Source organism: Camelus ferus, chromosome 21, assembly GCF_009834535.1.
Source record: "Camelus ferus isolate YT-003-E chromosome 21, BCGSAC_Cfer_1.0, whole genome shotgun sequence".
In the NCBI taxonomy this organism is placed as follows: Eukaryota; Metazoa; Chordata; class Mammalia; order Artiodactyla; family Camelidae; genus Camelus; species Camelus ferus.
Window position 1 is genome coordinate 7,607,499 of NC_045716.1, and position 23,198 is coordinate 7,630,696.

At 43.9% G+C, this 23,198-nt stretch overlaps 1 long non-coding RNA gene across 1 annotated transcript; it reads left to right on the forward strand.

The window, feature by feature from the left end:
• Window positions 1–351: 351 nt before the first annotated feature.
• LOC116658801 lies at window positions 352–22,813 on the forward strand. The gene is made up of 3 exons (XR_004314109.1): window positions 352–427; window positions 17,901–17,911; window positions 22,802–22,813. It is a non-coding gene; the product is annotated as an uncharacterized LOC116658801 (long non-coding RNA).
• Window positions 22,814–23,198: the final 385 nt, after the last annotated feature.

Below are 23,198 nucleotides of genomic sequence, written 5' to 3' on the forward strand. Positions count from 1 at the left end.
GAGGACTTGCCTCCAGTCCTCAATCAACTTCCTCCCACCCACCTGCATAAATAAGGAGTGGACAGATATGTGTGAACTTCCTAGAAGTCCATGAAAGGTCAGCAGTGGGCTGGCAGGCGTCCTGCAGTTACTGAACCAAACTTGGGTCTGCTCACCTGCATTCAGTAAAGCTAATCGCCTGACACCAGGTTGTGGTGAAGGAAAGTACAGTGTTTATTGCAGGTCCGAGCAAGGAGAACAGATGGAGAATGATCAAAAGACCCAAACTCCCCCATGGTTTTCAGGGACAGATTTTTAAGGACAGAGGGAGGGAGGGGGTTGCAGGGTGCATGATCAGCTTGTGTGGACATTCTTCAGATTGGTTGGTGATGAGGTAATCAGGAGTCAACATCACCAAGCTTCTGGTTCCAACTGGTCTGGGGTCCACGTGCCAAAGGTCAACATGCAGTTAACTTCTTCCACCCGGTCGGGGTTTCAATACCTGCAAAACAACTCAAGGCTATGGCTCAGGATAGTATTTACAGCCCTGGAGGAGGAACTAGAGATCCGTGACTTTGTTTCATGGCTAAACTGTTACTATTTTGTCCTGCTTGACTGGTTTCCTTTTCTCCTGCATTTTCTCACTTCTCTGATTAAATGTGCTCTTTAGAACTTGGGGAAGGCCCTGGAGGCTAAAGTTTTTCTACAGACAAGAGGCAGGTAGGGGACATTGTGTGTGTGTGTGTGGTCTTTCCCAGGAAAGCCCCATAGGGTCCTGCTTGTTACACCCCCCCCCCCTTTCCTTTGAACTCCTCAGTCTTGAAGGGGAACAAATGTGGAAGAAGAAAGGGAATAAAGCTTTGGACAGAGAGGTTAATCATACACTCGGCAGAGGAGCTCAGTTTTAGGGGGGACTTGATTTCACTGTCACTGGATTTGTGGCTTTTGCCATCCTACGCTCCATCCACGGGCTAAAAATTCCCTGCGTGTTGGTGTTTGGTTGGGCAGGATGGATTCAAGATTGTTAAAACAGGCAGGAGCAACCTAAGAGAGGCCCTGAGAGTGGAGCTGGAGTCTACAACCCCTTAAGGGCCAGTCCCATTTCCAGACCTGGCAGGGGTTTGAATCGCCATGTGGCAGGAAGGGAGTGGTGGAGATGTCCTAAACAACTGGGGACTCAGAATACAGTAACGACTTTTAAAAACTTATGTACAAAGTATTCTGAAGGGAGAAAGGAGGTCCGCATTGGGTTTTTCACTCCTCATTCAACCCTAGAGCAGAGGATCCTGGGAAAATAAACGCTTCTCTCTCCCACTGATGAACCAGACAATCGGAACAAATAACAGCCACCAGCACTTACAGACCGCCTGCTGTGCCTGGCCCTGGTGTGCTCCTCCCAGCATAACTCATTGAATCTTCACAGTGACTGTCTGCAGTAGGTACTATGGTTACACCCGTTTTATAAAAGAGGACACTGAGAAACAGAGAAGTTTAGTAACTTGCCCAGGGTCACACAGCTGGTGCGTGGGGGAGACCCAGACTGAGGCACTGTGTGTTCTTAGTCATTACAGGCCCCGCTTCTCAAAAGACGGTGGGCTTTGGGGTTCTGGGAAAGCATGGAGGCAGAATCACTTTGGTTCAACCCCCAGCTCTGCCACTGACTAGACTGGTTTTATCATTGAGAGATTTAAAATATTAAAATCTATTTCATATGTAAAATGTCTGGCTCCACGTATCACATGATAACCCATTACTTTCGAACATAGTCTTTTTTTTCTTCCCCCCAAACATGTGTTCATTGCCCTTTCATTTGAGCCTCACCACCTCCAGTGAAAGAATGAGGTCACTTTATATTTGAGACAAATGAGGCCTTGCCTACTTCCTGAACTGCTTCCAGAGGCTTCTACCATCTCTCTTTCTTGCCTTTTAAATATTAAATCTTTTCACTGGTTCGAACAGCACAGAAGCATATAGAGCAGGATTCCCACACTCTTCCTTGGAATCCCCCACGATTAGTATTTCAGTATCATGTCAGCCGTTTTCCTAAGCACAGTGCAGAGTCACGTATGGCTTCTAAGGAGCGTACACGTGATCATCTGTACCCACGGCTTGCCTCGTGACCTTCACGCCCTGCCACCGTCTAGCAGTCGGCTCCATTTTGTTTAATGGCTCCATGATGTCCTACAATACAGATGTCCTATGATCTGTTTATCTCCTCTGCTATTGTGGGTCATTTCGGTGAGTCCCGGCTTTTCTGATTCGAGCATCTGCTGCAGTGATTACTCTCATTCATACATTTCAGTGCAAGTGTTCAGTGGTTTCTGTAGAATGAGTTCCTAGCAGTGTAACTTTGGGTCTAATGGTATGAATGTTTAAAAATTTTAAGTTCTACAAAATTGTAACCTGAACAAGTTTTGACAAATGATGTGTTCACACCTGTCCAAGAGTCACCATTCTGTATTCCTTTTTCGATGCTGGGTATTTTCGATTTTCTAAGTTTTTATTTCTCTAGTTCGTGAAAAATAACACCCTGTTGTTTTAAATTGAATTTCCCTGATTACAAGGTTGAGCATTCTTTTAAAAACATACTTAGTAGCCATTTGTACCTTCTTCTTCTACAAAATCTCCTTTGTGTCCTTCCCCTCTTATTCCACTGGGTTTTGGCTTTTTGATGCAGGGTAATGCTCTATGTTGCAGATGTTGATTTTTGTTTCTGTTGTTGCATATATTGCAAGCATTTCCCCCTGGTCTTTCTCTCTTGTCTTTTAACTTTGTGATGTCTTTCAATGTAAAGATGTTTTAAATTTCTGTGTAAATATTGTTTCTCAGTTTCTCAGATTATGAGATGTTCCAGACTCACAGACAAACATAAGGGATAATATATAATCTATACATTCACTACCAGCTTTGTAAAACCTCAAATGTCACTGCATTTGCATATTCCCACCATCTTGTTTTTCTTTTCCTTTTTAAAAAAGGATTAGGCATGTTCTTTTGAGGGGGGTGGAAACAGGTTTGTTTATTTATTTATTTATTTATTTATTTATTTATTTATTTATTTATTTATTTAATGGAGGTACTGGGGATTGAACCCAGGATCTCCTGTATGCTAAGCTCACACTCTACCATGGAGCTACACCCTCTCCCCTCCATCTGGTAATTTTCACTTGCAGTCTAGTTTTACCCTTTTAAAAGACAAAAAAATAATATTTATTTTTTTCAGTAAATGGCAATTGCATGTACTGACATGTTTTATAAATCTCTGTGCTCCCCGTTGCTTTTTGTGGTCCAGATCCTCCCTCCGGGTTTACTGCATTTCTAAATGAAGTACATCCTTGATAATGCTTTTAGTGAGAGGCTATGGGTGTTAAATTCTTTCATTTTTTTTTTTATGGTTAAACATGTCTTTATTTTGCTCACATTCTTAAATAGTAGCTGTGGCATCAACTGCTAGCTGCCCAGCCCGCATCTTGTCTTCCTTCTCCGTTAGGAACAGAACTGGAACACTGACTCCATTTAGGGCAGTTGAGTGCTCCGTGGAAAGCGTATGCTTTCTAGGCTCCTGTAGCTGTGATTGGCTAATGAGATGTAAGTAGGAAACACTGAAGCGGGGAGTTGACTTAGCAACAAAGGAGCTGACTTCCTAAAGGGAGCTGACTTGGCTACAAGAGGCATACTTTTACCCTTATCCTTCTTTTGTGGGACACAGGACGCTTCATGGGACAATGAAGAGGGGAGCCTCAAGCTAAGGGAAGTAGAGCAGAAGGATCCAATGGACTTGGGTTGTGTGATGCTCCGCCCACTCCCGGGCTGCCACTTCCACGCCCCTTCCTTGCGAGACAAGGAAGCCTTTGTTTGATTTGTTTAAGCCTCTGTTATAAGGTCTTCGATGCTAACAGCAAAATTCAATCTTAGGTTGATATTTGTTTTCCTTTTACCCTTTGAGGGTGCTACTCGATTGTTCTTAGCATCTGTTACTATGGACAAGAGGTCTGCTGTTAGTCTAATTTTTCTATCTTCTTATTCGATAATTGTAAAGATTTCCCCATAACCCTTGCTATTTTTTAATGTGTCTGTGACTGGATTTACTTGTCTCTATCTTACCAGATTCTTAGGATGCACTTTCTGTTTAATGACTCATGTCTTCACCCAGTTTTGGAAAGAGTTCAACAATTATCTCTTCAAGTATCAATTCTCTGCCATTCCTTTCATTCTCTCTTTTTCTGGGATTAGATAATTATTAAAACTTCTCCTTCAGTTATTCTTTCTTGTCCCTTAACTGCATTACATATACTGTGTGTGTGTGTGTGTGTGTGCGCGCGCGCGCGTGCATGGAGTGGCGGGTTCTTTGTGAATTCCTTGGCTCCGTCTTCTAGATTATGAAACATTTTTTAACAGTGTCTTATATGAGTTTTTAACAACTATTGAGTTTGTAAAATTCAATGACATTTTTCTTTAATTTCTAGTATTTCTAATGAGTTCTTCTTCTTATTTTACTATTGTTATTTTATTGCTGCCTAGTTTTGTTTAATGATTTCTTATTCTTTCCAATATGAAAGTTACAGTGTCACTTTTCTCTAAGAACATACTAAAGATGCTGTAATTAAAGGTCTTTATCCAACTGTTGTATAATCTTAATTTCATCTAAAACATCCTTATCACAAATAAAAATTATGTGACTGTGTGTGGTGATGGATGTTAACCAGACTTACTGTAGTAATCACTTCACAATATATATATCAAATCAGTATGTTGTATACTTGAAACTAATACAATGCTATATATCAATTATCTCAATTTTTAAAAAGTTGTACAAAAAAGCCATAGCTAATTATTAAAATACCATTAGAAAAATACAAATAGAAGGATAATTACTAAATATACACAACCACTTCTGCTTAAAACTATTTATAGTTTTTTACTGCAAATAGAATAAAATTATAAATCTAAGCAAGGTTTGCATGAACTGGCCACTGGTTACCACACAGCCTCATATCTCACCAGTAACCTCTTCACTCCAGCCATATTGGCCCATATTTATTTCCTTAAACATAAGACTTTTCCCACCTCAGGGCCTTTGCACATATGACTCTCTTTCTGCAATGCTTTTTGCCAGTGCTTGACAAGACTGGCTTTTTTGGATCCTCTGTGTCTTCACTAAAAAGACACAAAAATGAGAGCAGTGATTATCTCTACATGGTAGAATTCAATATAATTTATTTATATTTCCTTCTTTTTATTAATTTTTTGGTTTGGATTTAATTTTTTTTACTCCATATACATTATGTTTCAAAAGGAAAAAAGACACAATAAATTATTTTAATCTTTAGTATGCTTGAAATGTGCTTGGCAAAAAATAAAATATTGATATTACATTTCCCTTTAATGCCATTTACTGAAAAGATAATCATTTCATCTAGAGTGAATTTGTGTTGCAGATACTTTGCTGCCTGTCTGCACTAGCTTTTTTTTTTAATTGAAGTATAATTAATTTCTTCATGTATATTTGAATTTGGGTTTGAAAGCTCATTTTGAGGGGAGAGGTTTTGGTTTTTTATTTTTCCTCTCTCCTTCCTTTATCCATCCCCATCTCTATCTAGATGTTTTGTGGTTGCCCTGATCTGACTAGAGTTGCCACATAAAATACAGGATGCCCCATTAAATTTGAATTTCAGCTAAACAACAAATTACTTTTGAGTGTAAGGATGTCTCAAATATTGAACCAGATGTACTTATAAAATTATCTGTTGCTGAGATGAAATTCAAATTTAAATAGGTATGCTGCATTTTTAGTTGCTAAATCTGGCAACCTCATACCTGACCTTCTCTACCTCTATCCAGAACCAGATTTTATTATGGGGATTTGGGTTACCACTCCATATGATATTTAGGTCATCAAAAATAAAGTAAAACAAAACAAAAAAACTGCCCTTTTTTTTAGAGCCCTTGAGAAAATTCTTGAGACTTGAGAAAAGAAAATTTCCTCTTCTGGGACTGGACCTTTATGCTGCTTACAACGTGTAAAAGACTGATGCTTGAGGCTCAGCCCTTCCTCAGCCCTCTCCGCAGCCTCGGAACAGCACCTGCTCTCTGATGGTACCCGGCTCATCATTGTAAATCCACCCAGTCAATAGAGCATTGATGTGTCTTGTCCATAGGTCAAGATGCTTAGATGTTGTGATATCGTGATTTACAAAGAAAGAGAAGAGGCAGTTCCTATCCCCCAAGTGTTTATAACCTAGTTTGAAGTCAGAACAAACACATGAAAAAAGATGAAAGGAAATTTTCACAGCAGAGGCAAGAGCCAGTGCCGATCAAGTAGACTGGTTCTGATACAGAGGAAAGCAGTGAATTGAAATGATGTTCCAGGACAAGCAGCCAACACTTACTGGACAGCTAGCATCAGCCCCCTTGATGATCTCACTTAATTCTCATTACAGTCTTAGGAGGTGGGATTGATCATCCTGATTTGACAGGAGGAAATTGAGACTCAGAATTATTAGATGTCCTGTGTCACAGGAGTAATCAATAGGCCTTCTAAGACCATACTGCTTTCTTTAAGCCATGGGCCACTGCTGGTTAGTCCGCATCAGGAAATGTTGGGAAGGGAGGTCAAATAGTAGTGATCACATTTTACGACTTTAAAATGCAAAGTTGGAAAAACACTATAGCAGTCTTGTTCTAAAAGGACTACCCTGCAACATTTCCACCAGTTTTTCCTGTACCTTCTTAGAGACAGATCTTGGATGGATCAAAATTATTGACCAAAGTCTTAGCAGAACAGGGAAGGAGCTCAGAACTGTGGCTATGGACTTTAGTCTGTTTAGATGTCTGTCTGACTTCTTGGAGCCCTGGACTAATTCTGGGGGCTTAGAGTAATTTGAATCACCATACTAAATACTGTTATGGAATCACCCGCAGCTGAGTTTTGATGAATTTCCTTGTAAAGTGAGTTATCACGCTCTGAGAGAGCTGGGTGCTGTAAAGTTTTATATCCCTGTGTTGGGAATGACTGTGTTTCGCCAGAGTGGCAGAGATGCCAGTAACTTATTTCTGTCTTCTCAAATATGTAGCAATGAAATTTATGGCATCTCACACGCCGCCAACCTGTATGCAATCCCAGCTCTTTTCTGGTGCCTTTCTCCGCCTCTTCCGTAGCAGGGGAGGGGCCCAAGGCAGGAGGAATATTTGCTACAAGTCGAGTTTGCAGCTGCCCACAAGTAAGATGGAGATTTTGCAAGTGCTGCCGGTGTAGAATATTTACAAGAGGTCGCTCTGAGCACTGAAAGGGGGTAAATGGTTAATCACGCTGGAAACACGTTGGGAAACCTTACAACTGAGTGTGTGGGCCTGAACTTTTTTAAAGTGTAGGAGAAATTGGAGAGGCTGAGAGAATGGTTCCCATGAGCCTGGCCCTCCCTCCTAGAAGCCTTGAGAAAAGCAATAGAGAGAATCGCGCCAGGAGACTGTGGACTTAAATTATCCACACGGCTGCTTCCCAGCGAGTGTGATCAGGAGATATGACTGAAGTTAATCATGCCTTCAGAGTAGAACCTTATGTTTGTGTTTATAATCTTCCATTTCCATGCACGCATCGTCTTATGTGTCTACTGAGTGCCTACTATGTAGCGGGCAGGTTACTGAGGCCTTGGAGACAATGATGAGGAAACACTAATGTGGTCCCCATCCTGATGAAGCTGATAATTCAGCGGAAAGAGGCAGCTCTTAAGTAGTCAAAAACCACTGTGATATCACTACCAATAAGAGTTCCTGGGATTTGGAAGGTCTATTCTATGTGTCAGGTACTGTGCTAGTTGCTGAGAATACAGCAGTGAACAGGGCAAAATCCTGCCCTCATTATTTTTATGTCCTAGTACAGGAGACAAAACACAACCGAACATATAATTTCAAAGTAAAGTTATAAGGTAATTTCAGTGCTATGATATAGAAGTGCCATGATAAAAGTAAAGCAGAGTAAGTGGTTAGAGTGTGACTGGGTGGCCCCTTTAGACAGGATGTGACAGAAGGGCCCCTCTGAAAGGATGACTCTTGAGCAGGGAACTGGAAGAACTGAGAGAGAATCCCACAGAGATCTGGGGGAAGATCATTCCAGGCGGGGAGAACAGCATGTGCAAATGTCCTGAGGCTGGAAGGACCTTGGCTGTGTACGGAAATAGATTGTAGGTGGGCAACAGTGGTGGGAATGGGGCCAGCAGGGGGCTGTTGCAGGAGCCCAGAGGGGAGCTGATGGGGGCTTGGGCCAGGCTGTTGTTGGTAGAGGAGGTGAGATGGTGTGGGCTTTAGAATTTCCTTTATCAAAAGAGGATTCCACCTGGTTAGGGAAGTTAAGGCAGACTTCCCTGCAGAAGTAACATTTGCACTGAGATCTGAAGGCTGAGTAGAACTAGCTAGATGAAGATGGAAGGACAAACTATTCCAGCACATAAAGAGCCAGGCTGTGTCGAGGCATAAGTCAAGCCTGAGGCACTGAGAGAAGATCTAGGTGCCTGGGCAAAAATGGGGAGTGAGGGAGAGCTGGAAAGATGGGCCGCACAGACCATATGGGGCAATGTGAGCCACATAGAGGACCTTGAGCTTTTTTCCTAAGTGCCATGGGGACTCATGGAATGGTTTTCAGCAGAAGCAGCCTAGGCAGATGTGTGTGTTGGAAAAGCTTCCAAATACAGAGTGAAGAAAGTTCTGTTTTCTTACTGACATTCACTCTCTGGGGGAGGCTCTCCTCTCCCCATTCCACAGACAAGGAAACAGAGTCTCAGAGAATTGATAGTACTTGGCGGGGCCCACAGCATCGGCTGACCCCAGGTCCACAGTCATAGCCCTTTGTACCTGTTCACCTTTTCTGCACCTCCCACCTTCCCCCAACCCCTGGCAACACCCCCACCTGGCCGGAGCCCTCGATAGGGAAAACTATGGTTGTTTCCACCCGTTCCCTTGCAGACTGGGCATCGCTGTTGTCTTCCTTTCCATCTATCCAGGGCTTGGACTTCTTTTTCTGGGTTGGAAAGTACCAAGGATGCAGATGTGGTCTTCATTTTCCTACCTCAATTTGCATTTTGGAATTAAGCATTGTCTTTTCCGTGGAGTCCAGGAGCAGGGAACATACTAACATTCCTTCATTACTGCCAACATCATCCCTCCTGCCTTCCCTCCCTCTCTCCCACAGACTTTTAACTGGGTTCCATCTATGCACCAGGCACCAGGTTTATAGAAATGATCCTTGGTCAGTTTGAAGAAAAAGATGTGAACACCAGCTGTCACAGGTTACATTGATAATAGTATGTGAAGAAGCTGGCCAGGAGGCCCAGGGGAGGTAAGGGGTGTGGAGGCAGGCAAGGATTGGGCTACAAGAGGGAAAAGGATGCAGAAAGAGCTTCCCAAAGAAACTTGCAACTTGCCCACAATCTAGTCCAACAGCAGACACTGAGGAGAAAAACCCTCTTAAAAAAATGTTCTCGGTTCTTCCCATCCTCACAGATTTTGATAACAAGGAAGAAGTGGGCTGACGGAGTATGAAATTTTCAGCAGCTATGGCATATGAGGCCCAGAAATGGGGGCTACTGCTTCTTGAGCCCCCCCAGGGAGAGTGACCCCAGGAGCAGCAGACGACGACGGGGGAGCGGGGCTCTCGGTCTTTCCCACGCCTGCCTCCACTCCCCTGCCCCGCCAGTCACAACTGTCAATTGATCCTACAGGGTAAGGAAGGCTGCTTGGGTGTTACTGTTTCAGGTGGCTGCGGGTTGGGTTTATTTATTTACTGATTTATTTTGCCAGTCAAACTCTGGTTTACTGACAGGCAGGCCTCAGCCAGCCCCTGAGCTCTTCCATCCTGCCGACCGCGGTGCACGGAGAAATAATTAGCTGCTGAGGTGTCGGGAACAGATGTCCAACTGACATCTTCCCTTCTCTAGTGTCGAATTCAGCACTTTTCCTGCCTCCCAATAAATTACCAGCCTCGCGCTGCCTTCCTCTGCCCACCACCTACCTGGTGGGGCTTTTCTTGCTCATTAAGAGCAGACCCAACCCCTCAGCCTGACCTTGGCCTATAATGTGCCCCCTCTTTTCCCCTTTCTGCCTTTTCATCTTATTTATTCTTTTCTGATGGGCGTGGGAGGAGGAGAGTGTGGCTTGGGCAGGCTCTGATTCCTGCTTGCTAAGAAAAGCTGGGCTCTCACTGTTTCTCGGAGGCCTGGGGCCCCTGAACCTCAGGCAAGGGTAGGCGGCTAATTGCTTCCTGTCAGGGCGCTGACCTTTGTCTCCATGGGGGCATCCTGAGGCTTTTTTGCAGATGCTGTCAAAATAGGGTGCACGTTTGAAACGCATGCTCCGTTTTGAACAGCATGCAGCTTCTGTGTTCTGAAACCTCTTGAAAAGGCAGGCTGGGGTATTGGGGGTGGAAGGGGAGTGACAGAGATTGGGGCTGGGGAGGTGGCAGAGAACGCTGCGGGATGCAGAGGTGCGCCAGGCACTGTCCTTTAGAGAAGCTGTCCGCTGGGGCTGACACAGTGGGTAATCACAGGGCAGGCAGGAGGTTTGTTTATGCATTCACTCAGCTATTATTGGTGGGGCTCTTCTATGTGCCAGGCATGGTGCTAGGTCCTGGGGATGCTGGAATGAGTGGCATATGGTCCCTACAGCTGGCTGGCTGTGGAGTTGGCTGGGCCATGCTAAGGAAGTTGACCTTTATTATGCAGGTGTTAGGGAGCCTCTGAACAATCTTATGCAAGGGAGTGATGTGATCCAATTTGCATTTTAGAAAGATCACTCTGGAGGATGGGCAGAGGATGGTTTGGGAGGTGGGACACCAAAGGACACCAGAGACCTCATTAGAAAATGCTTGTAATCCTCTGGCTGAGAAATGACTGGGGTTCCGCAGCTGGTGAGGCAGTAGGTATGGAGGGAAAAGACGTTTTGGAGGTACCTTCAATGAAAATTAGGGGTTCGGGTTAAAATAGATTTAAACCTCTTATCTTACAGCCTAGAGAAAGTTAAAGAATCTGTTTGAGGTCCTGCATCCTGTGAGAGTCGGCAGAACCAAGATGTGACTCAGATTCCCTGATTGCCCCTGAGGATGCTGTTCACCACTTAGAAACAGCTGCCTCTCCCTCCAGATGAAGACCCGGAGTTTGCCCCGTGTTACCTAATCTCATGGAAGCTCAGGACTGGAAGGTGGTCTTAAAGGTGATCTCATTGAACAGTTTACATAATTACCAGCCCCATCGACACTCTTCCCACTTCCCGCCTCCTGGGCTGCCCACTCCATCCTTGGAGGGGCTCTTCCCCAAACCGTACCCAAGCCAGTCTCCAACAGATTCTGCCCATTGTTGGTAGTTCTACACTGGGAAGTCACAAAACCCAAATAACACACATCACACTGCACGTTGGAAAGCTCCTGATAGTGAATTCTCATCCCAGAAGCAAAATCTACTGGAAAGAGAGAGAGAATTGAACACAGGTGCCTGTCAAACATCAAACATCCGGTGCTGGGAGCGTGGTTGTTAGAGGGTCCTTCTAACAGCAGTCTGCTGACTGAGTCACCCCATCACAAGGTGAGGGCACTTGTCGTCACCTGGGCAGTGCAGGAAACACTTTGATAAAACACCGCACTCTCTAAACCCTGGATTTCTGGATTCCACACTCAGTATCTCCCTTCTCCTGCTCCCTGTGATGGACGAAGTGATCCATCAGCACCTTGTTTGTTCCTGTGAACTCTTTCCCTCCCACGTGTGCGTGAGGAGTCAACCCATGGAAGATCCGAGAGCTGAAACGTTGTCCTAGTCACTCAACTTCGGCAGCCAATCTAAGTATCTGATTTATCAGCTCAGACACAAAGCAGTTAGGCTCCGTTTTTAACTTTTAATTGGCTGTAAAGTTGTGTGTGAGCATGACCTCTTACCAAACTGTTCCCATTAAGCTTTCATGTTTACATGGCACCATAAATTCAGCTCATCAGTGCTCCAGAAGCTTCTCCAATTTCTGCCTCTTTCTGTGAAGCCAATTATTTTTCTGTTTGTCTTGCAGGTCTGTTTGAAGGCTGACTTCCCGAACTACAGAAGCAGAGCGTGTGAATCTGCTCTTCCCTCTTCCTCCCGCCCAACCTGGAGATGCCTGGGGCTTCCCCTTTGCTCCATCAGTTTACTGCTGGACCCATCCTCTGGTTTCCTATTCTTCAAGCATCTCTCGATCAGTCAGTCCTCCTCCTCCTTTGTCACCTATGACTTTGTCACCTATGCTTGGACTGCTCCTCAGCCGGACAATGACAAGTTTCAAACTTGGTCAAAGGACCCAGTGCCCCACCTCTCTCCTGAAGTAACTCAGATTGATTCATACAAATTCTGCAGCAGGAAATAAATAAATTCAGCTGTAAAAGCCCAGGAAAAATATGAATAGTGACAGAAATGAAACCAACATAGCCCCAAGTCAGAGTTCAGGAAACAGAGAAAAAGTGCCCAGAACATTTTTTTTTTTAATTTAAGGCTTAATAACAATAATGAAAAACACAAACAGGTGGAGACTATAGTTGCATAATAGATAGGGTAAAAATCAAATATTGTTAGAAATAAAAAAAACACTGAAATTGACTTTAGAATGACAAATTGTGAGATGTAGGATGAATTGGAAAATTAAACCAAAATATAGAAGCATTAAATAAACAGCTGTAATGCATGAAAAAAATAATAGGTTAACTATACAGGAAGATTCACTCTTTGGAAAATAGAAATGAAAATAGTAAATAAAGACATAATAGTAGAAAGTTTCCCGGAGCTTTTTATAAAGAATGTCATCCACATAGAATCTCTTTTAAGATTAACTACTAGAGAAAGAAGATCAGAAAATATCATTTTAAAGCTTTAAAGAAAAAGAAAGGATATATCAAGTAAATAAAAAGAAGAGAAATAGAATTTAAAATCTCTGGGATCTTGCAGGCTGAACAACAGAAGCGCAGGGGATTAGGTAGGCATATAGGATTCTTAATTACAATATTACATAGGTACACGCTCATACTCCAGTCAGAGCGAAGGAAATCTACTCTTGAATGACAAGGCAAGTATAGTGGATGACAGTATTCTGCAGGTAATTTACAGATTTGATCTTATTAAATAAACAGTGGAGATCCCCCATAGAGTTAAATGGAAATTAATTATAAATTATGACACATAAGAATGAAAATAATTTGGGAAGACTTGTTCTTATTTCATTGAATTATATGAAAAAATTATATATTATGAAATATTATATATTTTAATATAGAAAAATATTTCTCACTTTTCCAGCTGTATGTGTGACAAATATTTTCTCCAGGAGTGTGGCTTGATCTATGGCTCTCTTTATGTTGGCTTTTGCTGAACGTGAATTCTCAATTACATCACTGTTGAATGAAGTTAATCAAGTTTTCTTTCACGGCTAAAATGTTATGTCTTGATTAAGGAACCCATCCCTATCCTAAGGTAGTAAATATAGCTTCCTATATTTCTGTATTTCTTTCTCAAACATGTTAAGCTTCCTTTTCTGATTGGATCTCCATCTGTAATTCATTTTTATCAACTGGGTTTTTTTTTTTGCTTGTTTTGCTAAGAAAAAAAAGTATTGTATCTTTAAAAATATTCCCCTGGTTCTACAATTAACCAATGCTCCTTAATACAGAAACATTTAATGAGCCTCTACTGTATGTCAGGTACTGGGTTGTTTGCTAGAAAGTTGCTCTCACAGGTATTTCTTGTTTCACAGTGACAATTATTAAGATGCTATAGTACTGGCTTAAAAACAGAATATAGGTCATTTCATTGGGCGATAACAGAGATTCCAGAAATAGACTCTAAAGAGGAAATATTTTAAAAATATGTGACAAGTGAAGTATAGGGAACTACGGGGGAACATGTAATTGTATGCTTTGTCGAGATCACTAGAGGCAACACAGAGAAAAATTCAGATCCATAACTAACACCATATAGCATCGTACGTCTAGGTGGCTTAGAGACATAATATTTAGAAAAAGAGAATAAAATAGAATCCTATCCTTACTAAGCTGTGGAGGGAAGCTGATTTCTTCCTTGCTTGAATCATAACATTTTCAGTAATGAGGATGACAGAGTAAGATTCATACAGAAAAACAACAAAACCCCCAAATAAAGGAAATGAACGGGAACCGGGTATCACAGGTAACGACGGAGAAAAGTCCATGCAAAAGTTTTATATACGATGTATACAAAGAGCCTACACACATCTACAGAGGATGAAACCACATGCCCATTGAACCTGTGGCTGAAGAACGTGAACAGACATCAAATGCAATAGTAAGGTCAGTGAGGAAGACGATCCATCTCACAGGCAGTTAATTTTTAAAAAGGAAAGATAAAGCAGCTGTGAGCTCCCACTTCACATCTATTAGGAAAAACAAGCTAAAATAATAAAACCCAGTGCTGGTGCAGCTCTGTGCAGACAGAAGTTCTCGCCTATCACCAGTGTCAATGTTAAGACTCTGGAGGACAGACCATGAATAAGTGACCCCTGTAGGAGTCCATCTCCAGGCCTGTGTTTCTCCCTCTGGGAGAGTCTAGCCTGTTCTTTATGGGAGCGTTGCTTATACTAGTGAGGACTAAAATCCCCGCAAATAGGGAGAGGTTATGTAAGCGGAACCTTATTTGTTCAAAGAAATATTATAAAACCATTGGCCACAAATTGAACGTTACTCAGACACATGGAAAAAGTATATACAAAATTTTAAGAGCTAAGCATAGAATGTAAGATCCACTGAGCATAACCGATCTAAAATTTTATATATTTATGGAAATCTAGGGAAGAGACTCTAAGATATGGTGATGGTTGCTAATGACATAGAAGCCAGCTTTCATTGATCCTTCATTTTGGCCATGCTATGTCCTTCGTGAAGATGGTCTCATTTAATCTCCGCAACCACACACGCGGTTGTGCTGGAGGGTAGGGGTGCTCTCCAGAGCAGACATGCAAAATGAAGTAACTTGCCCGAGGCCACCCAGCTATAAACTGCAAAGCTGGGATTTGAACTCCAGAGTCCAAGCTAAAACACAGCCTAATACAGCCTCAGTTATTGAAACCTACACTCTACACGTTCTCTGCACTTTTTCCTGCAGCAGCCCCCAGCTGACTTGTGTGGTGAGCTTCGGGGAGGCCCCTCCGGAGGATGCTAGCTGCAGCCTTGCCTGGGGATGGGGGTGTGGGTGGCACGTCTCAGGCTAAAGGCCTGGAGAGCCATCATCAGGGGGACCCCTGTTCTCCTCACTCCCCTCCCCTCAGCGCTGATGGTCTGGGCTACTTGGAATAACAGCCCTGCCCTCCCTCCTTTCGTGTATACAAGCCCCCAGCCCCATGACCGTGGAACTGACAGGGGTGTTTACTTTCCTGTGACCTCTTTTCCCAGTGAGACCATTTCTGATAGACTGGGCTCCACGTCATTCTATTCTAACTCACTTCCCTTTCATACATCCTCCTCTTTCCGGATGAATATTTAGCACCAACTTCCCTTCAAATGATTCTAAAAGCTTTCTTTTGTAATCAGGCTCTCTGTCTGAGCCAAGTGTCTCCTGGAAGGGCCTTGGCCTCCCCGCTCGCCTCCTGCATGCTTTAATCACATTCCAACGGGCAGGACAGAAGCACTTTTAAACACTTAACAGGAGGTTTCCTCGCAGGAATATTGCATTTGAGGTCAGGCAGCCAGAGAGGCACAAGCTGGGATGGAGACGTCCCAGGAGGGGCTAGTCAGCCACCCCAGGGTTTAGGGAACTCCTGTTATGAACGTGCCCCCGTCTGGGCCTTGCACACCTGTGTGGGAGGGTCCATCATGAAGTTGTTTAGCCTCAAGCAGGGGATGAGAAACTAAAGCCCTCTGCCTGTTTTTATACGATCTGCTAGCTAAGAACTTTTTTTTTTTTTACCTTTTTAAATGGTTGGAGAAAAAAGCCAAAAGAATACTGTGTGTGTGTGTCATGAAGCTAACATGAAATTCAGATTTCAGTGCCTGTAAATAAAGCTTAATTGGAACACGGCTATACCCATTGTGTGCCCATATGGTCCTTATGGCCCTCAAATCCTAGAATGTTTACTATCTGTCTGGTCACAGAACGCTTGCCGATTCCTGGTCTAAAGGAAAGTGTTCTTGAAGGCTGTACCCGCTCTGACCAGCCAGCTCAGTGCCCGCCTTTGAGGGCAGACGGGGTCCTAGGCTGCTGGCGATTAACTGTGCCCCTGTTCTAAGCTCTTGGGTCTAGGTCTCAGTGGAAACCACTCCCAGTCTCTCTCTTTTGGACTTTATGATTCAGAAGGCCTCCCATCCCTGTAACCATGGAGTGATATATGGCACTTGTTTTCCTGTGACTTCTTTTTTCGCTCCAGGGCCATGGAATGAGTCCCTGCAGAGGAAAGATAATATGTATGACTACATAGACACTTACTTACCCGCGACCCAGAGCGGGAGCTGAGAGCTGGATGGAGAGGTGAAGGCTGTCTTCAAAGGGCTTAATGACGTCTCCCTGGTAGAAGCAGAATGATTCGAACTTGTTCCCAGCACGAGAGATGTGTGCTTGGTGTCCAGTGGGAGTTGGGTTATAACCGTCAGAACAAGCAAGCCCACTTTCTTCACCAGGACTGTGTCCAGGCCGACTCACTGGTCTCATAACTAGAGGTCCTTTTTTCTCTTTCTTTCTTTTTTTTTTTTTAAATCTCCTGTCTCCCAACCTTTTCCTTAGAACTATCAAGAAGAGGTTTTCACTTAAAAAAAAAAAAAAGTTAGGCCCTCCTCTCATTCCAGAGAGTTTATCTTCCAAAGATGTCTCAGCGAGAGAATAGAGAAGGACTATGACTCATTGTAATAAGGTAGATATTGTGACAGGAAGGATGTGAACGTCTTAATGAAAGCCTTGAGGGGAAACTTGCATAAAATCATCTCTTTGTTGCTTAAAAAGAGCCACTGATGCCTTATTTAAAAAAAAAACATCAAAACCCAATTTTGTTAAATAGTCAGTCTGGGAATGATTTGGAGTATTTTCCTTATCTCCTGGGTGTCTTTTAAAAAAATTTTTTTGGGGGAGTGTCTTTTTTCCTCTCGACAGATGCTTAGAATTGAAAAGATCTGTCTTCTCTCAGCTCACCTTTCTTCAGGGCCCTGGGGTGGGTGCACTGTCTTATTCCTTCTGGAGCCCCATGCTTTCTGAAGTCTGGGAAGAACCAGAGGACAGAGACTTGAAACTTTGGAAGATAACAAGAAATCCTTTTGCTCAAGTCTTTCTCCGTTCCTACACTTACCCATCTGTTCCTTCAACGCCATTAAAAAAGAAGCTCTCAGTTGGATTTTCAGTCTCCTGAAATTTAATTTTCATTTTGAAATTTATCTGATATTTGGGACAGATTGGTTCTTGAACACTCCCAGGGACAAGGAGCTCACCACCTCTTAGGGCAGGATACGCTACTTTGGGCTGGAATCTGCCTTCCACCAACCTCCCCTACTGGTCCTCGTCCTTCCTTTGGGATTAATTAATGACCTCACCCGTCTCCTTCATGGCAGCTCTTCACGTGGTGGTCAACAATTGTTGCGTATCTTTGGAGGGTCCTACAGTAGCAAAGTTTTGTTTGTTTCTTTTCCAGTCACATTAAAAAGTTCCACTGAACCCCATCCCTCTAGCTGGTTTCTGATGGCACCACAATGTCAGTGGATGTTCCACAAGGGAACAGCCCCATCCCTGAAAGCCAGGCAGATCTCTCTTCTCACGCAAATGCTCTTCCAAAGGGAAAGACTGAGGAAAAAGCAGGGCCCAGACCTGTATCATCCTAGGGTTTGAGGCAAGTTACCCAAGGGCAAAAAGCTGAAGATGCGATGGCACTTAAAAGAAGATCTGTATTTCCACCCTGCACGTTGCTGGGAGATATGGCAGGTTCTTGGGGGGTGGACTCTACAGCTCCAGCTATGTCAGGAATGATGGGACATTTGGGGGAGGTGCTAGTAGCCTCCTGAAGATCCCAGGAAGGGGACTTTGCTGAATGCCAGGGGATAAGGAGAGCAGAGCATCCTTACTAGGGGACAGGGACATTTGATCAGTGAGGGATCACCTGAAAGGAGGAGGAGGGTCCTAAATGAGCCAGGTCAAGGTTACTGGCCTTTCCCACGATCAGGAGGTGGCTCAGAAGCGGGTGGTAAGCAGAAGTTTCCTTCCTCATTCATTCACCTGGCCACAATCCCTCCTCTGGTCCAAGGAAGCCTATTGCCAGTTCCACTGATACAGAGTATGTTTTTTAGCAGGATGCCAGCAGCACCACCAGCAGTCTGATCACCCAGGGGCCCCGGGAATCACTGCTGTGTTACCTGCCTCCCTACTCTGTCCCAGTCCTGCGTCCTGGCCCAAGGCTGCTATCACCGCTCTTTGCAGAGATTCTAGGGGGGACAAGAGGCAAACGAGCACAAGTGGCCAATTCTCCTGAGGCCCAGTTTCCAAGGTAGGGCATCTATATATAGCCTTTCCAGAGCAGGTCTGCTGCGGGCGAGAGCCCTGCTCCCGGGGCAGCTGGAGGCCCAGGCCAAGCCGGACCACAGAAGAGATGTGAGCTCCCAGTGGAATATTCTGGTACCTGTTTTATTTCAAACCAACAGCCTGTGTCAATATGACTTTATGAATCAGGAGAAAAAAAAAATACCCTGCAAAAACGATCACTATGTTTTTCTCCTGCTTCATGGCCCTACCTCACTCATTGTCCTGTGAAGAGAGTACCAGTGTGGTGGTCAGAAAATGTGTCCTTTACACTTCTCCTCCCTGCCTCCCCCTTGTAATGAAATGAGCGTTCAGGGGCACACAGACCGCTGACAAATACGCTTTGACCCCTGTGGCTTTAGTGCCCTGCGGGACTTCTGGACCTGGAAGGACCTTTGTGGTCATTTACTCAACCCCTGTGAAAATCTAAATGAAAAATCTGATGGGAAGAACAAGACTGCGAGGGGCTGACAGCAGAGCTGCTCAGATGTTAAGACAGACCTGGGCCACTTCAATTTTTGGAGGCTCCTTGTACATTAAAATAAAAGGAACAATTATAAACAAGAGTTGTGAAAATTGTAATGAAAATGTTTACATTTCATAAATTAGAGCTCTTTACGGAAAAAAAGTCAATGCAATATATTTTGATAGTCACAAGATCTAGGAAAAGATTAGTTCAGAGTCATCCTGCACTGCAGGCAGTGTAGCAGGGTCACATGTTCAAGTCCAAGGTTTGCGGTGAACATCCTCGTCCCTCGGTCCTATGAGTGTATCTTTAGGACTGTATGCTTAACTTTGTTTGGAGAGAAGGTCAAAAGTCTAAGTTTAGGGCTTGGTGAAAGTAGAGGCCAGCTAGCCCTCCCACTCTCTTTCTCCTTTCTGAGTTCTTCCAGAAGCCAGCTGTGTGATCTTGACCACCTTATCTTCATCAGGGTAGAGGAACTAACTTTGGGTTTTTGGCTTTCTTTGACTCAATATCTTACTAAAGGTCTGCTTGTTTAAAACACATAAAAATCAAAACTTTTATTTCATGGTGGTGGCATCAACAAAGCAAACATTTGGGTAATTACCTCAAAGGTGGTCCCCCGTGATCCTCACCTCCTACGTACCCCCCTACATTGACTAGGACTGACCATGCCACTAACAGGGTACTGTGGAAAAGAGGAAGTGTGACTCTCAAGGCTGGACTGGCAAAGACACTGTGGCTTCTGTCTTACTCGCTCTTGGACCCCTCACTCTGAGTGAAGCCAAACACTTTGTCCTGAGGATACTCAAGTAGCCCATGGAAAAGGAGGCTCAGACAGGGAAGCACTGAGGCCTCCTACCATCAACCAGCACCATGTAAGTGTGCCATTTTGGAAGTGGATCCTCCAGCCCCAGGCGAGCCTTCAGATGACTGCCGCTCTAGCTGACAGCTTCACTGCAACCTTCCAGGACACCCAGAACCCTCAGCTAAGCCACTTCCAGATTCCTGACATTAAGAAACCATGTCTGAAATAGATGCTTACTGTTGTTGTAAGTTGCTACATTTCAGAGTAATTGGTTATGCAGCAATAAATGACTAATATTGTCATTCTACATAACATTCATAATAAATGACTAACCCAGGCCACACAAGTCACTGCCAATAGTTATTCTCTCCCTTCTTGTCTGCCTTGGCGTCTGAAATTCTTGCACTTGAAGGTCATTCTCTTCTAGATGTCAATTTTCAGGCTTGTCATCTTAAAAGGCAAAGACCCCTGTATGTGTTTTTATTTTAACCCTTAAACTGCAATGAGCTAACCTCTGCATGAACATTAGTTCATAGCCAGCTGAGAGGAGGGTTCTCCTGGGAGACAGGACTTGTGGGTAAGAGATGGGAAAGAACTTTTGCTATTGATTAGAAAATAACTGAGTGGAGGCTCAAAGTCAGACAACCAGCTTGAATTCTTGCATCATCTATAAGCTGTATGATCACAGGCAAGCCACGGGACCTCATGAGCTTAAGTTTCCTCATCTGTACAATGGGAATGACACAAGTTTCTAACTCACAATGTCACCCCTTCTAACTCCAACAAGGACAAGCAATAATAAGACATCAAAAGAATTTTTAAAATTTTATTTTTTCTTGAGATGTAGTGGATTTACAATGTTTGTTTCAGGTGAACAGCAAAGCGATTTAGTTATATATATATATATTTTTTTTTTCTTTTTGGATTCTTTTCCATTATATTTTATGACAAGAAATTGAATATAGCTCCCTGTGCTATACAGTAGGACCTTGTTGTTTATCTATTTTATATACAGTAATGTGTATCTGTTAATCACAAACTCCTAATAAAAGCACTTTATAAGTCAAAAATCTTTACATGAAAGTTAGGTTATTCAAGTATAATCTCTAAACAAAAAGGCCAGTTTCCCAAGATGAGCTCTTCCCCATTTCTTAAGTGCCTTTTCTGAGCCATGAATTATTAGGGGTGGGGACAGACAAATGAATAAAATAAATTTCTTGTCCTCAAGGGGTTCACAGTACTTGGAGTTATAAATAAGAAAACAAGCAATCACTGTAGAGCGCAAAAAGTGCTAAGCACGGGGTAATTGATTCATTTCTTCATCAAACATTTATTGAGTGCCCTTCCCCACAAGGCAATGTGCTAGGTGCTACTGGTACATGAACAGGGATGAGGAAGCCCATTGAGAAGGCTGCTGGGAGGCAGTATCATTGAGTTCAATCCTGAAGTTGGAAGAGAGAGCCCAGCGAAGTTCAAGTGCAGGGTACTACAGATGGGGTGCATCGAAGCATGGAGGTGAGCAGCAGCCTGGTGACTTAGGGCCACTCTTGCCAACTCAGAACCCAGCGTAAAGTCAACACCATGGAGAGAAACCATCCCTGAAGGATGACTGACCCAGAAACCTGTTTAAACAGTTTACCCCAGGTCAACAGTGTGCCTGTGTCCCCAGTGGGAGTGCCTGTCATCTCCCAATTAGCCAACAGTGTTATCTCAGCCCCAGTCCTCCTGGCTCTGGGTGGTTGTGGGCCCTTCTGCACTGTGAGTGACTTAGAGAATAGCAACTAACTTAAATATTAGCCCAGCCAATAATTAGGTTAATTTAGCTAATAATTAGAAGGATGGATTTATTTTGGAGGAAGTCATCTAGGATAAGCCAAGGCCAATTAAAGTGAAAATGAAAATTAACTGCCCTTTGGGGTTCCCTGCATCCCTGACCTCGCTGTTGGCTCAGACCATCCATCCTTGACTGTGCACGTTAAGGGAGCCTTTTTTCCTTCATGCTCACGTCGGCTGCTCAGAGCTTACAGCTGCCAAGGCGAAGTGGAGAGAGCAAGTGTCTTTTGGGGTCACAAGCCAATTGTCTGATGCAGAGAAATGTCTCGTTGCCTTCAAATGAGCAAAGTAGAAGATCAACTGATTTCATTTCCTCATCGAGATGGATGATTTCCAAGTGTGGAAACCGAACTGGACACTTAAACCCATTTCCTTCCAAGGACTGGCCCTGGCAACATCGTCTCCCTTGGCTGCTGTACCAACCCTCGGCGACAAGCGAGATGAGCTCAGCGTGAACGGGCATTTAATTTGATTTCCAGGATAACATATCCTCCAAAGGTGCAGCATCCCCTAAGGAGATAAGATGGGCTTGTTATTCACTGAGTAGGGTTATCCAGACACCCCTGAGTACAAGATGGAGCAGCAACAAGTCATATAAACGGGTACTAGGAGTCTGACATCTTTGTCCAAATAAGACTCATTGTTCTGAGGGATTGTCCCTCTGGGCAAGGAGCCTGAGGATTTTGTGTCACTCCTGCTTGTCTTATAAATAGGCCCCTTCTAGCAATCGCATCCTGGCTGACATGCTGTGCTCCACGTCACTTCCACTTAGGATAATTAAAGTGATATGAATCTTCATGCTGATGGGGAAGAAAGGATGCTCACTTGTCTCTTTCGGGCGGCTCCTGTAAGCTGCACACAGGCCTTGCTGAGCTCAGCCCAGCTCTGGGTCTCCATACAGGCTCAGACCAGCTTGTCCTACCCTCTTTTCTTAGTCGAAGTTCCCAGGAAGGCAGCTTTCCACCACCAGCCACTCCGCCCCTGGGGCGCTCCCCTCCCTGAGGTTCAAGGGGAAGGGTAGTGACGCCATCTCAGCTACCTCCCTCCTTTTTGCTTCCAGAATGACAAACACCCAGGCCCCCTTTGCCTTAAGCCATTTGCTACAAAGCCTGAGCTTTGGCCTTCAGGTTCCATTCCTGAGTGTATGACTCAACAAGCCCCAACGTGCTTGGCTCTCTCACTGCTAAACGATTCACTCGCAAACAGCAGCATCATAGCATGTGTGGTTGAGATTTGTGCCTCTGCAGAATTACACACTCCACATATCAAAGATCCATGGGGCTGCTGGTAAACAGTAGGTGATGGTGTTAACTCTTGGATGCCAAGGGTCCGCTGAATCAGAGTGTCACTGGGCTACAAAGTGTAAGTAGGAAATAAGGATGTAATGGAGAATGGCTGCCACTGCTGTTTGCCAATGCAAAGGAGGACTAGAATGAAGAGGTACCAGCCCTACGAACTTTCCCAAGTGTATCTTCTGCACCAGTAGTAATGCTTCAACCTTTTGGGCATCCAGCAATCTTCAAGGCCCCTAGCTGCTGTATCCAAACTCTCATTACACTACACTGCCTCTGGTACACGGTTGTCAGGTGGCTGTTTTGTTCTA